Source organism: Haliaeetus albicilla, chromosome Z (assembly GCF_947461875.1).
Source record: "Haliaeetus albicilla chromosome Z, bHalAlb1.1, whole genome shotgun sequence".
Classification (NCBI taxonomy): Eukaryota; Metazoa; Chordata; class Aves; order Accipitriformes; family Accipitridae; genus Haliaeetus; species Haliaeetus albicilla.
The window spans coordinates 8,426,545-8,441,849 of record NC_091516.1 but is presented as its reverse complement, the minus strand read 5'-3'; the positions used below and the strand labels follow the sequence as shown (position 1 = coordinate 8,441,849).

General features: G+C 38.9%; 1 protein-coding gene across 3 annotated transcripts in view; it reads left to right on the top strand.

The window, feature by feature from the left end:
- Nucleotides 1-15,305, top strand: part of PDE4D (phosphodiesterase 4D) — a 648,147-nt gene that overhangs the window by 444,516 nt on the left and 188,326 nt on the right. The gene's annotated exons all lie outside the window — the stretch shown is intronic.

Sequence of the window (15,305 nt, the reverse complement as noted above, 5' to 3'; positions counted from 1 at the left end):
TAGCCAATGTCAACTCCTAGTGAACTGACTCATTTTTGCTTTTTCTTTCTGACGTTGTTTCATGTATTTTCTTTGTAAATGGTGGGACAAGGCCAGACTTCATGCATCCTATGAGTTTTTGGATGTCCTCCTGCACAGACGCCTTCTGTGCAGTTTCATTGTGAGTCAGAGGGACTCTATAGCTGTCCTTTTCTGAGCCTCTGGGGGAGACAGGAACATATGGGTGATACCTCTGCAAATTTGGAAAATTATTTTCCAACACAGTCACCAGGACAGTACAGACTTCCCACTTTCTTCAGTCTGTCATGTGCTAGGTAGTTTTGCAAAGAATACAGTAACTACATAAAACGAAGTGGCTGATAAAATTATTTGGTCTGCCCAAATACTTTACGTGAGTATTATGTTGCTTTCTTATTAAGTGAAAAGTGGTCTATTACAAAGCCGACTACATAATGCCAGGGCTCTAAAACAAAACCATGCAAAATCGATAGCCCAGCTCAAGTGCATCTATGCCAGTGCACGCAGCATGAGCAATAAGCAGGAGGAGCTGGAAGCCATTGTGCAGCAGGATAGCTATGACTTAGTCGCCATCACAGAAACATGGTCGGATGACTCTCATGACTGGAGTGCTGCAAGGGATGACTATAAGCTCTTTGGAAGGGACAGGCAAGGAAGGAGAGGTGGTGGGGTGGCTCTCTACGTTAGGGAGTGTTTTGGTTGTACAGAGCTCCACGACTGTGACGATAAGGTTGAATGCTTATGGGTAAGGATCAGGGGGAAGGCCAACAAAGCAGATACCATGCTGAAAGTCTGTTATAGACCACGCAACCAGGCTGAAGAGGAAGAATGAAATATTCTACAAGTGGCTGGCAGTAGTCTCACAATCATGTGCCCTTGTTCTTGTGGGGGATTTCAACTTCCCAGATGTCTGCTGGAAATACAACACAGCAGAGAGCAAGCAGTCTAGGAGGTTCCTGGAGTGTGTAGAAGACAGCTTCCTGACAGAGCTGGTAGGTGAGCCAACCAGGGGAGGAGCCTCGCTAGACCTACTGTTTACAAACAGAGAAGGACTGGTGGGAGATGTGGTGGTCACAGGCTGTCTCAGGCTTAGCGACCATGAAATGATAGAATTCTCGATTCTTGGTAAGGTAAGGAAGGGGGTCAGCAAAACCACTACTATGGACTTCCAGAGGGCAAACTTTGGCCTGTTCAGGACTGTGGTTGAGAGAATCCCTTGGGAGACAGTCCTGAAGGGCAAAGGGGTCCAGGAAGGCTGGACATTCTTCAAGAAGGAAGTCTTAAAGGCTCAGGAGCAGGCTATTCCCATCTGCTGCAAGACGAACACAGGGGAAGATGACTGGGCTGGCTGAACAGGGAGCTTTTGCTGGGACTCAGAAAAAAAAGAGTTTACCATCTTTGGAAGAAAGGGCAGGCAAGTCAGGAAGAGTACAGGGATATTGTTAGGTCATGCAGAGAGGAAATTAGAAAGGCAAAAGCTCAGCTAGAACTCAATCTGGCCACTGTCGTAAGAGACAACAAAAAATGGTTTTACAAATATGTTAACAATAAAAAGAGAGCCAAGGAGAATATCTATCCCTTATTGGATGCAGAGGGAAACATTGACACCAAAGATAAGGAAAAGGCTGAGGTAATTAATGCCTTCTTTGCCTCAGTCTTACTAGTGAGACCAGTTATCCTCAGGGTACTCAGGCCCCTGAGCTGGAAGACAGGGATGGAGAGCAGAATATACTCCCCATAATCCAGGAGGAAGCAGTTAATGACCTGTTACGTCACCTGGACACTCACAAGTCTATGGGACAAGATGGGATCCATCTGAGAGTACTGAAGGAGCTGGTGGAGGAGCTTGCCAAGCCACACTCCATCATTTATCATCAATCCTGGTCAACAGGGGAGGTCCCAGATGGCTGGAGGCTTGCGAATGTGACACCCATTTACAAGAAGGATCAGAGGGAGGATCCAGGGAACTACAGGCCTGTCAGCCTGACTGCAATACTGGGGAAGATTATGGAGCAGTTCATTGTGAGTGCGCTCACACGGCACGAACAGGACAACCAGGGGATCAGGCCCAGCCAGCATGAGTTCATGAAAGGCCAGTTCTGCTTGACCAGCCTGATCTTCTTCTATCACCAGGTGACCTGCCTAGTGGATGAGGGAAAGGCTGTGGATGTTGTCTACCTGGACTTTAGTAAGGTCTTTGACACTGTCCTCATGGCATACTCCTTGAGAAGCTGGTGGCTCATGGCTTAGACAAGTGTACTCTTCACTGGGTAAAAATCTGGCTGGATGGATGAGCCCAGAGAGTTGTGGTGAACGGAGTTAAATCCAATCGGTGGCCGGTCACAAGTGATGTTCCCCATGGCTCAGTTTTGGGGCCAGTTCTCTTTAGTATCTTTATCAATGATCTGGATGAGAGGATCAAGTGCACCCTCAGCCAGTTTGCGGATGACACCAAGTTGGGCGGGAGGGTTGATCTGCTTGGGGGTAGGAAGGCTCTACAGAGGGATCTGGACAGGCTGGATCGATGGGCTGAGGCCAACTGTATGAAGTTCAACAAGGCCAAGTGCCGGGTCCTGCACTTGGGTCACAACAACCCCATGCAGCGCTACAGGCTTGGGGAAGAGTGGCTGGAAAGCTGCCTGGCAGAAAAGGACCTGGGGGTGTTGGTTGACAGCTGGCTGAATATGAGCCAGCAGTGTGCCCAGGTGGCCAAGAAGGCCAACGGCATCCTGGTCTGCATCAGAAATAGTGTGGCCAGCAGGAGCAGGGAGGTGATCGTTCCCCTGTACTGGGCACTGGTGAGGCCGCACCTTGAGTACTGTGTTCAGTTTGGGCCCCTCACTACAGAAAAGACATTGAGGTGCTGGAGCGTGTCCAGAGAAGGGCAACCAAGCTGGTGAGGGGCCTGGAGCACAAGTCTTATGAGAAGCAGCTGAGGGAACTGGGGCTGTTTAGCCTGGAGAAGAGGAGGCTGAGGGGAGTCCTTATTGCTCTCTACAACTACTTGAAAGGGGGTTGTAGTGAGGTGGGCACTGGTCTCTTCTATCAAGTAACTAGTGATAGGATGAGAGGAAATGGCCTCAAGTTGCACCAGGGGAGGTTTAGATTGGATATGAGAAAAAATTTCTTTACTGAAAGGGTTGTTAGATATTGGAATAGGCTGCCCAGGGAAGTGGTGGAGTCAGCATCCCTGGAGGTGTTAAAAAAACATGTAGACGCAGCACTTCAGGACATGGTTTATTGCACATGGTGGTGATGGGTTGACAGTTAGACTTGATGATCTTAAAGGTCTTTTTCAAACTAAACGATTCTATGATTCTATGAAAACATGGTGAATTAAAAGGGCAGAAATTAGACCTTAAAAATCAAGTAATGTGCTGTTCCCTGCTCAGAAGCCAATTGGCTGATACTGCTAACACTTCTGAGGTACTGTATTACACCTGACACTTAAGTATTTATCTAAGTATAATCTTGGAAAATAAAGTAATTCTGTTTTCTTATCCTGATTTGATGATTTTTAATTAAATGCTTTGCACTGTGGGTCTTCGTGAACATCTAATTAAATTGTTCAATGTAAGTATTCATCAATGGAGGCAATTATGTTAAAAAACAATGTGTATTATTCGATCTAAATAAGACGCTTTGGCTAACAGGGACTGCAATATCTTTGTTGAAATAGAAGGCTTAATATCAGTCATAGCTACCAGACTATAGCAGGTGAACCACATACAAAAGTGCAGGTATGCTTTGAATTTTAAATGCCAGGGCACTCTTAGCACTCTCCTAATGGCTGCTTTTGAAAACAGCTTCAATAAATTATAAATTAACTTTTAAATAAGATGATCTATTTTTGTATACCCTATTAGAAGCATTATCTACTTCAAAACACATTGTAGCCCTCAAATCAAGATGAACCTCCCTGTACAGAATATGTTGCTTTTTGCAGGATGCTGTAGGAGAAACTAGTAAGATTTTGCAGCATTACTACTCAATTGGCAGTGTTTAATTTCCTCTTTAATTTCCTCCAATTTAACTTTGAAGTTAGTTGAAAAGCATTATTCTTGTTAAACACTGGCTATATCAATATTGTTGTGCAATAATTTTGGGACCAGCCTTGAGGTGAGATTTTCTGGTTTTTTGAATGTTTATCTGCATAGATTCCTTTTTTTTTTTTTTTTTTAAATCTGGAGAAAGTTCAACTCTTACATCTGTGAAGGAAAACTCAGAGAGCGTGTGGGATTAACTTCATTCAGTGGTGTCTTTAGTTGCCAAGTTACTAGGTCATGATAAACTGTGGTGAGCCAGGTAGCCTTCACTTATTCTTGTAGTGACATTGTCTGTCTGATGTCAGACAGTCAGGATAATCCATGACACCTCCAAAATACTAACAGTAGTGAAAAAGTATTAGGTTTGAGATTTTTCCCAGAATAAGGCAGTGAATGCACAGTGTAGATGGACATGGCAAATCTGTCTAAATTTTGGAAAGGCAGCTCTACAGACAGCAAAAGGCTGGTATTTTATGAAAATCACACTTTGTTCACTTACATCCATTACGCAGATGCATTTCAACTGATTCTTAAAGCAAATCCATCAGAAAAGTTTGTGGTTGAAAATACTTAAAATGTCTAGGCTTCTAATGAGGAGAGAAGTTAACAAAAGACAGGAAGAGTCCAGCTATCTGAACTCAGCAAAGCCTTTTATTGTAAAGTAGGTGAAATTATTAAATGATACTAGATTACCTATACTGAGTCAAAATCTGATCAGAAAGGATAAAATGTCTTGAAGCTTTCTTAACAGCGTAATAGACATGAAATCAATGTACTCTACAGCTGCACTTCCTGATTTCAGCCATGATTGACTGATGATTCAGCTTCATCTGTTACAGTCAATTGTCAATTTACAGAAATATCATTGAAGTAATTTCCAAAATTTCTTTATTCATTCAACTAAATATTGTCTTTTCTTTAGCATTGTGAAGCTGATAAAAATGATTTAGTGAACTGGCAACTAATGTTGCAAATCAGCACAGTACTCAACATTTTATTCAAATGTAACCTTGCAATACAATCTATAATCACAACTTCACTTCTACATAATTTAAGAATATAGAGCAACAAAAGTGCTGACTTGCACCTAGTAGATAGGGCAGAAAGAAATCCTGTTATGAAACCAAGTTGAAGATCACTGCTGGGAACTTTCGGATCTCTATTTTCCTTTTACTAGTGTTTTTGAAAGTACTAGCAGTCTTGTTCCAAAATTCTTTTTTTAGGATGAGTAAAGTTTCTGTACAAATCTAAGGATTCCCTTTACTAGTTAACGCAGCTGTAAAAGCCTAGCACAAAGTCCCAAAGTAATACAGCCAAAGTCACATAAAATATTCCAGGTAAATCTGGGGGAGGAGCTCAGATTTTTGTATGGGTTTTCACCAAGACTGTCCTTCTTATGAGGGAAAAGTAATTTTTGGGTGCAGATGTTGGAAATACAGAACACATTGTATCTTTCTGACCAAAATATGTACATGGTAATGAAGCAGTTTCTTCCATGAGTTGGAAGTAAAGAAATGAGAGGAAAAAAATATTTTAGACTAGAAATCACCCCCATCCAGTCCCTAGAAATTTATTCCTGGATTAAAACTGGAGCTTTCTTCAATCATATTTCCTCTTTCATCTCTGTGCTTCTTTCAATATCTCTTACTACTTCATCATCCCTTATCTCCTACCCGTTTCTACATTTCTTCTGGTAGATATCTGCCTTTTCTTATTTTCTCAGAGTTCTATGATATTCTGTGTGAAGCCCTTTCTTCTTTAATTAAAATTTCTGCATGCTCAAAAGCTCACCTAGATGCACCTGGCTCCAGGGCTGGTACGCTGCTTTTCTCTAGGTCCTTGACTTCTCATGAAAGAATATTACTTTACCGCCTCTGAACAAAGGGGCTTTATTTATCTGCTTCAACAAATAAGCTATATTCTACATAATTTCATCTGTGAAATGAAGCAACAAATATGTTTACTGCGAAGTCGTATATTGTTGGACGAGTAAGTAAAAGAGAGCATAATGCAAGACAATATGATCTGTTTTTATAACCTGAAATATAACGCGAAAAAGGCACTAAGTTAATAGCTTCTTTACAAAGGTTACCCAGTACATCAACTGTATTTGTCTGTTCAGGGAATGTGTGCTACTCATACTTTTCCCCATGTGTTCTCATTCATGCTTTCTCTTATTTTCTTTCTGAAAAGAAGAAAAAAATTCTGGTTGGATCCTTTTACTCCAACTTTCTACTCCAGCTTTTTGGGGTAGAAACATTGTTCATATGAATCTGTTGTTCACATGAAAGCAAATCTGCAACATGGATGGACAGTTGTATCTGACTTCTCTACAGGAAGTCTCTGTCTTGCAACCTCATAACATGGCAAATGGTGGTAGCTCTTGTTCCTATTTTCATTATCAAAAGAACTATGCTGAAAATTTGTTGGATATACAACAGCATGATGGCATTTTCCTTCATTTCTGTGAGGGCATGAGAGGGAGAGAAGTCTTCACTGACTACATTTCAGGACCTCTTTCTAAAACTGACTTTTTGTTTTAAAATAATCTTAATTTTCCACTCATTTTTTAATAACAGACTGGCTGAAAGGATATTGCTTTCCGCGAACTGCCATTTCTACACTTTTTTTTTTTTTTAAGAATTTAGTAGTTAGCAGGTTTGGGGTTTTTTGGATTTTTATTTTTTCATGGTAAGTGAAATTCTCTGTTATTTATTTGAAGTATATATAAAGACTCAGTCCTGGCTGGTGGAATAATGGGCTGCCTTGGGAGAGATGGGACGTGGCAGCATGCCCCTTTCCACTGGGACGAGGATGCTGTATGCATGGGGACATCAAGTGGCCGGTGAGAAAGGGCTGCCCTTGTGCAAGACACCACCAAACTGTGTGCCGTGAGGTAACTTGGAAGTGTACATTTTTGCTTTTAATGCACCCAGGATTTGATTTTTCTTAATGGGCAAAGCCATTACCAGTGGACTGATTCCCAAGCTGCTGAATTAATTTCTAAATTATGACTCATGCTGAGGATATATGTCAGCGGTTTGTACGGGAATTGGGTACTGGAGATGGTCCCAATATCTTTCTTTGTGATTTGGAGTATTGAAGAGGTGCATGTATGTAAAGTTCAGGTGGTTGCTGTTTTAAAAAAAAACAAGTTGTATTTCAGCCCCAGCTACTGAGATTGATTGTTTGGAAAGACAGGTGTAAGTCAGCTTTGCTGCTGGAATCACCTCTACTTTGAGTTGGTATATTTGTTACTGCTCCTACCGCACAATCACATATTTTTGAGATTGAATAATACTATGTTAAGTACTTTGAGTTGTACACAGCTCACATTTTTAAAGCTATCTAGGCATTTTGCTCCCTTTAACAATGTTGCCTAAGCTCCATTTTCTGAGGGATTTAAGCCCTTAAGAATCCAAGGATGAGACTTGCTCCAGGCTAGGACAACTGTCAATATAAAGAGGTGATCTATGCATGTATGACAGATGTCGGAGCTACTGTAGTCAACAGGCAGCTAGTCAGTACTGTCAGAGTAGCTTAAAGATCAATTGAGCTTACCATGCAGACCCCTGGTGATGGCTAGCTGAGCAAACCTTTTCAGAGGAAGAAAAAGGGAATGTATTATTGTCATCTAATCTGCCTTGTCAGTCTGTGTCCTTTTAGTGCACAGAAAATGTAGTTTCAGTTAGTTTAACATTTTAGCCTTCTATTGTGCCTGCCTTCAGATTTAAGGGAAGACCAAGCATGCCATAGTGTTCAGTCACTACATATTTCTAAGGCATTCGAGGTATGAAAAGGGCTGCAAATGTTCTTGTTGTGAGAGATGAGAACTTATTTCCTCCAAAATCCAGGTACGTTAGTGGGCTTTTTATACACATGTATAGTTCTTTTAAAAGTTTTTGTATCTTGAAAATTACAGAATTAGTTCTTAATAGTCAAAATGTTTCTAGTGAAAGTGGGGGCTTGGACACATTCAGATGCTTTTCTCAAATATATTATGGTTCAGGTTAGATTTTTTTAAGAATGATTTGCTGTGAAAGGAACAAAAAAAAGTTTAGAATATGAAAAATTATGTTCGATATTCCATAAAAACAGAGAAAAACAATCAGATCTGTCAGATTACATTCTTTCCAAGTCTTTATGTGTAGCACTATCATTGCAAAATTTGAAAGCATTTCACACACAGAAACCCAAACTCTATGAAATATATTGAACATGTACTTGAATAAGTCACTTGACATAAACTAAACTACCTCAAAGTCATACATGAATTGAAGGTGGTTTAGACACCTGGATGGAATGTTCATTTCTACGCTTCCTTCTGTAAGACCTTCTAATTAATATACATGCATTACATGTTAGGCCAGTGTCATACAGTCTGTATGTCAATGCAGGTAGTATTTCAATGAAAGTACTTTATGATGGTTGTTTATAAGGCTAGCAAACTTACTTGGATTACACCATTCTAACCAGATATTGCTGTATAACTAGAGCTTGCAAAAGTTTTGAGACAAACACTAATTTAAATTAAAAAATAACCCCAACAATAAAACAAAAACAAAACCAAAAACACCCAAAAACAACAACAACAAAAAAAAACACAAGGCAAAGCCCGGTTATCTTTAGCTCTGAATTCCCTGAGTTGAAATTTGTTGAAGTTTAGCAGTATATTGAGGGAAAGAATTGTTATGTACCAGGGCTATTCTTAAAGTCTTTTTGCAAGTCATCTGCTTTTGGCCATTGATTGAGATGAGACATGCCACTGAATGAACCTTTTTCTGGTCTAGGACAGATGATCTTATATGTATATTTTGTTTGAAATTCTGTCTATATTTGATAATGTTTCAAAGCTAGTGTTTTTTAGAACTGCTTATGTAATTCCCTAGCAATCAGATAACTCATTTTGCAGGAGTCTCATCTTCATGTCTTTGTGCTGAAAGGACTTGAACCCCTGTATTTAGATTTCTTAGACACTGATAAACCTTATGTATTTATATTTTCTGATTAGGGTTGTCTTCTGTCTAATTTGGTCTAATCTGGTTAAGATATTTAAGTATTAACTAAGTGAGTCAGTGGAAGAGTAGCCCTTCAGACTGGTAGTTAGTGCAAATACTAGATTAAGAGCCCATGGTTCACTGAGCCTGCTCCAGCATTTATTTGAATTATTTATTCAAAGAGGAGCAAAAGGAAGAACATGGATAAAACATGCTAAAGAACCCTAGATCAGAATGCCAGAATCCTGTGGCAGTAAGGATTTTCTCCCCATCTGTTTTTTGACAGAAGATAGCGATGTTAGGTACTTTTTCTTTATGTGGTTTCTTACCATTACACTTTTCCTAATTAAAATGTGAAGTCTGAATTAGTGTTTCAAAACATTTACAAGTCACTAATATTCCTTAACAGATCATACAAAATAAAACAGTGAATTTAATACTCAGCAAAACAGTGCAGGTATTTACTACTTAACATTTGCCCTTATATTTGTGAGTTCATCCTCTTCTGTGTCATAGTAAAATATTTGTTACAGAATAAATCTTATAGTGTTGAGTCCTATTAAAGCATACTGATGATTTCTGTGAAGATGTTTATACTTGTTTTCTTTAAATTTAGCAAATGAAATGTTTGTGGTAGTTCATCACTGAACTATAGCTTCAGTTCCTTGTGCACTGTGAATCACCTGAATGATAGGCAACTTACTGTGTATTTCACATGAAGTTTCTCTTGCAAGATATACAGAAGTTGCTCTATTTAGAAAGAGCTGTCTCAATGTAGCTCTGAATTTTGCTCACTGCTGTCATGCTAGAATCATTGAACCACTATATATTTAAACTTACTACATTATTTTGTCTTACTAAAAGATCAGCTAACCTAACAAACAGGTCCCTTTGTCCCTCTTTTGATCACGATCCGAACTATTTCTCTTGATTGGAGGAATGACCTAGTTAAGGATGTGTTATTATTTTAGATGTAATTGATCAAAGTGAGAGAAACGGGTTTTATTATTTTGAACACTAGAGGGCATGAAAGCGTGTTTCCAGAGAGAGAGAAATGCTTTATAAGTAAGTTAAAGCACTTCTGAAATCCCACAGCTTTCATGATCTCAAAAGCTACAGGAAGCTGGATTGGTTTACAGCATCACAGAATCACTCAGGCAGGAAGGCACTTCTTGAAATCCTCTAGTCCAGCCCCCCCCCGTGGTCCAAGACAATGTCGCTTGATAACTTTACAGCTTTATTTGTAATATTGCTGTGCTCTCAACATGAAGTGACCAAAATTATTACGCTATAGTATTGTGTCATTTTTCTTCGGTCACTTGCAACAACACATGGTCTAATATTACTTCTGGATCTGTTCAGCTTTTAGGTAACTTGCAATGCCAAGCATTGCCTCTTTATTTCATCCTCTTCTGTAAGTTAATTCTCATTATTTGTGTTAGGAACTTTATGATAGTACTTTTACGTTTCAAAGACCTAAGGAGAAAATTAATGGGGATAGGTATACTGAAAAATTAATAACAGTATAATACTTCTTCCTACCTGCAGTATAATTCCTTGTTTAAAGATGCAGTTTCTACTATTACAGTTTTTTATTACAATGGAGTCATGTGTTAAGCAAGATTCCAGTCCTAGTTCAGATACTGATTTCTTTTTTGATTTAGGTTAAATCAGCTAAGTTACCTACTTCAGCTACCATTTTTGTTAAATGAGAAAATACTAATCACTTCCAGATGGATAATTTGCTTTTTAATAAACTGGGCAGGGGGCGGGGGGGTTAAGGGTGGATATTTAATAAGTAGTTTCACAGATGAAGTTCTCTTTGAATACAAAACATGTCAGTTCAGGCAATTTATTCAGGAAAACCTTAGCACTTCCTGTGAAGCTTGCATTTTAAATCAATGTTTACATATTTTAGACAAGAGAGTTATCTCCACTCTTTTCTTGCATGCAACTCTTCTGCATTTTTCTAGTGCTTTTTTCTGCCATGTTGACTACCATTCCATTCTACTCATTTTCACAGGGTATATTTTTCATGGAGGCTAAAACAAAACTACAGTTTGCTAATTCTCTAGCAAATGGGTCCTGGGCAGTCCTAATGGCTTTCCTCTAATTGTTCCTTTCTTTTGAATAAGACTTCGATACATAACACGTATGTTCCAATTTAAGAACTTACCTATAAATATTGTCTATCATCTTTGAAAGACAGATTAACTTGCCTATCTGAGCATCAGGAGAATTGATACATGCTTTTTAACTGTCACGCAGAGAAGCAAGGCTGAGTTGCAAAGACTTTAAGACTCAGATTTCTCAAGTCTTGCTGGCAATGTTAGTGCTATCTTCTCATGCTTAGGTATTAAAATAGGATCTTTATTTCCATCTTTACAAAAGATCACTTAATACTATACATGATGCAAACAGGATTTCTTATATGTGTTAACAGTAAATTCTGTAAATTAAAATGTAGACTATAAACTTAGCTTGTTTCTTTTACATTTCAGTACTGTCCAATGCTCTTCCATTTTTGCCCTTGTCCTGAGGCAGGACTTCTCAAATTAGCTCTGATCTAATTGGCTCTGATGCCACTTCTGTTGCAGTCAGCTAGAAGTAGTATGGGTTCCTGCCAAATAGTTCTTGAAATCCCACAAAAAACATAGGATTGGAAGTGTTCAAGGCAAGGAATGACTCTAATTCATGACTCTTTGAAAGGCCTTTGAGGAATCAGAGGATTGTTTAATGTCCATAGGAGCAACTGAAAACTTTCCTAGGTAATTTGCTGAATATATGTTTTCCTTACTTGTGAAATACACTTTCAATGAGCCAGCTCCAAACATGAGTCAAAGGTGCCTGGTAATTGTTTACACAAGCTCTTCAATTTCATTTGTACTAAAATTAGGTTTCTCAGTAATTCTTGAGACGCCACTTGTCCTTGAAGTATATCAGCATCCCTTGAAAGAACAGATGAATAGAAGAGCTTTGATTTAAGCAATGATTTTAAAAATAATGACCACAATACATATTGGGACAATATCTCTTTGATTTGTAAAATAATTTTTGTAAATACAGGTCATACAATTTATTGGAAAATTATCAGGAATGAGAACATTTCTATACCACATGTTATTTAATCTGGCTACCTTTTTAAAAACAATACTTTCAGTTGTGCTTTTACAGAATTTTGTAGTTTATAACTCTTTAAGCTGCAGATCAGTGTGCAGTGGTTGTGTAATGGCCATAGATGAGCATATAATACTGTACCAGGGATAACATCTGCCTGCACAGGCTGCAGGAGTTGCCAATGAATTCAGAGAAGAACCCTGCTCAGTAAAAGCTCTTTGTGCAAACTGCATCAAAAACTTGACTAGACGCATTTCAATAGCCTTAACATTCCTGCCTGGTCTAGCAGCTGCCTTTCCTTCATGATTAAACCAACTTATTTCTGAGCTCAGGTCTCTCCTGGCTTTCATTCTGATATTCCCTTTTTGATGCTATGATGTCACCTATAGTAGGTAGTGTCTTTATGCATGTTTAATGAAAGAGCCACCTGTTTAGGCTGGTACATTTTTGACATCTCTTATCTTGCTCTCGGATATTAGTACTTTAATTTCTAGGAAAGCATTTCACACTTTTTTTTTCTATCTTACACACATTTAGTTCTCCATGTGATTTGCTTCCAGCACAGACACAGTCATTTTACTTTCTGAGTGAGAGCTTGCTGCTTCATTGCATGGCTTTAGTAGCAATGATCAGAGCACCAAAATTTCGCTTACTTTAAATTAGTCACCACTATTTAACAATAATTCCCACACAACAGATATATGAGAGGCTACAAATAGTTCATGACTAATGAGACAAAACCCTTCATACGTGCATCTCAAATCAGGTTATATTGTAATCTGTAAAACTAACGCTAGCAAAAAATTACATTACTGTAAAGTTACTGAAAGAACAAAACTCAGATATTTTGTGATGCTTTCAGATTTTTTTTATATTTCCTATTTTCAGAATCAGCGTGTGAGTGAGTGCATGCTTGTGCATGCATGTATGTATGACTTCCTTCTAGATAATTTTTAACCCTGTATGATTTCCACAAAATTTAATGGTTTTATAAGAATCTGGGAGATAATTAAACTGCTGGAAGTTCACAATTGTAGTAGAATAGATCTGTAAAAAACCATAGAGCAGCTCTTTTGACAGAAAGGCTGCAGGCTATGCTGACTCTTTATCAAATTCTTAAAAGAGAGCATTCTTGTGAATGCTCTAACCTCAGTAATAGTATCAGCGCTACAAACCACTTCAGAAGCTGTTGTTCAAGTGAAAAGGTCTTGCAGAAATATTCCCATTTAGCCACCTATAAGGCAGCCAGTTTTTTCTGCAGAAACAAGGGCTGCAGAATTAAGCATTAAAGCCAACAAGGGATGATAAGTAATAATAATCAGAAAGAAGTTGCAGTGGAAAGAGGTGACAGTCCTGGGTAGAATCTTATTTAAACTTAACAAAATATAGTCAGAACATATATTTTTCTTGATACTTAGTCCCAAGAGAAATAATTGGTGATTTTTTTTTCATTGAACACATTAATAAGGCCAAGCTGGTATCATAAATAATATATTCAGACTTTCTGACCTGTTAAAATAGATAAGTGATGGAAAAAATGAAAGACTGAAGAAAATGTACTTGCCTTTTGAGGGGTTGAAAGTTCAGACTTTCAGTTTATTACTCAAAGTCAGAATTAGGTGGGGTGTTTTCTGCTGGGTGATTCTTTTTTCAGGTGGAAAAGGAATACTTCAGTCAGGATACTTTCAGGAGAAAATACCTGTGCTATGGAAGTATAACATTCTGAACAGGAATAATATAAAAAATGCAAGTTAGAAGAAATTTTACAAAAATAAACTTCAAGTTATCTAACAACTAAATGAAATGTGGAAAATAATTTTATTTAATTCTAGGTCATGTATTGTTAGCCTTCCAACATAAACTTTTACTGAGGTAGCTCTATATGAAACTGTAGACACTATTGTGCTATTGGGGAAAATTAAAATGCAGGTTTATCCTATATTCAAATGGTTTACTCCTAATTCTTGTTTTGTCAGTTGTCTTTCATTCCTGTCTCAGTAGTGGCAAGGGAGGGAAAAAAATATGGAAAAATACCTTGCCTGTAATAAAGTGTGCATAAATATTATTAAACTGCGTAGAATTCAGATTGTGCGAGCCATCTCTTTGAATAGTGAGTATATATTTTATTTTAGCTACATAATATTCAGTGGCATTTTGTTTGGAGATGTCCAACTAAACCATCAGGCAGTGTTTGAAAACAGAAGGACTAATTCTGGGAGAAGCATCTGTAAAATACTGTAGACTAATGTAAACCGTTCTGTCCACTGTAGTGACCCCGGGTTGAAGTCTTTCAGAGTTTCCAGTTGTTGATAAATACACATTTTTTAAACAACAAAGTTTATATATTGCTATTGTTGCGATAGAAAATGTAACATCCTTTTTCTCAAAGTACAACACTGCGTACAGTAGACCAACACGCTTTGGGAAGGCTGCCCAGGGAAGGAGCATGACTGCACTATGCAGGAGCCACGAAGGGAGCATGCAGGAAGGCCACATTGCTTTCCACAATTTACAAAGTAATAATCTCAGTTGTTTTTTTCTGTTTCCGACATCTACCGCTACCTCCTCTGTCAAACAGGAACCAGTGGTCCTGTCCGCTTCCCAGTTGCTCGAGAGGCAGTTGGTTGAGCTGCAGCCCCTGAGCCCCCATGGCACGATGCGCTGCCGGTGTAACATCCCCCCCGCCACCCGCTCAGGACGGCACATGTCAAATGCAGTTGACGAAGCTGACCTAGGAGTTTGTCACAGGTTGCACCCAACCAAGAAGATCAAGGTGCGGTGGGGAGCCTACTTAAAGAAACTGTGTTAGAAGTCATAGTGTCCAGGTCCAGGCTATACTTCTGTCAGAGGCTCTGTTGAACAGCATGATCCATCACATGTCCCGATGCTGTAGTGGGTTCCCATCACAGGACCCAAAGCATGGAGCTGGGTTGGAGTAAAATGGAGATCTCTGCAAAAAGGTAATCGCCACCATTGGCGAGCCTTCTGGCCGCAGTCCCCTTAAAGCTGTAATCTTTTGAGCTTTGGATACACTGAGAGGAATTTAGGGATAAAACTTAGCCCTGTGAGTTCTAAAATGTGTCAGCACGGCTGGGAAAGTGAACCAACTCTGGAAAGATATTTATGG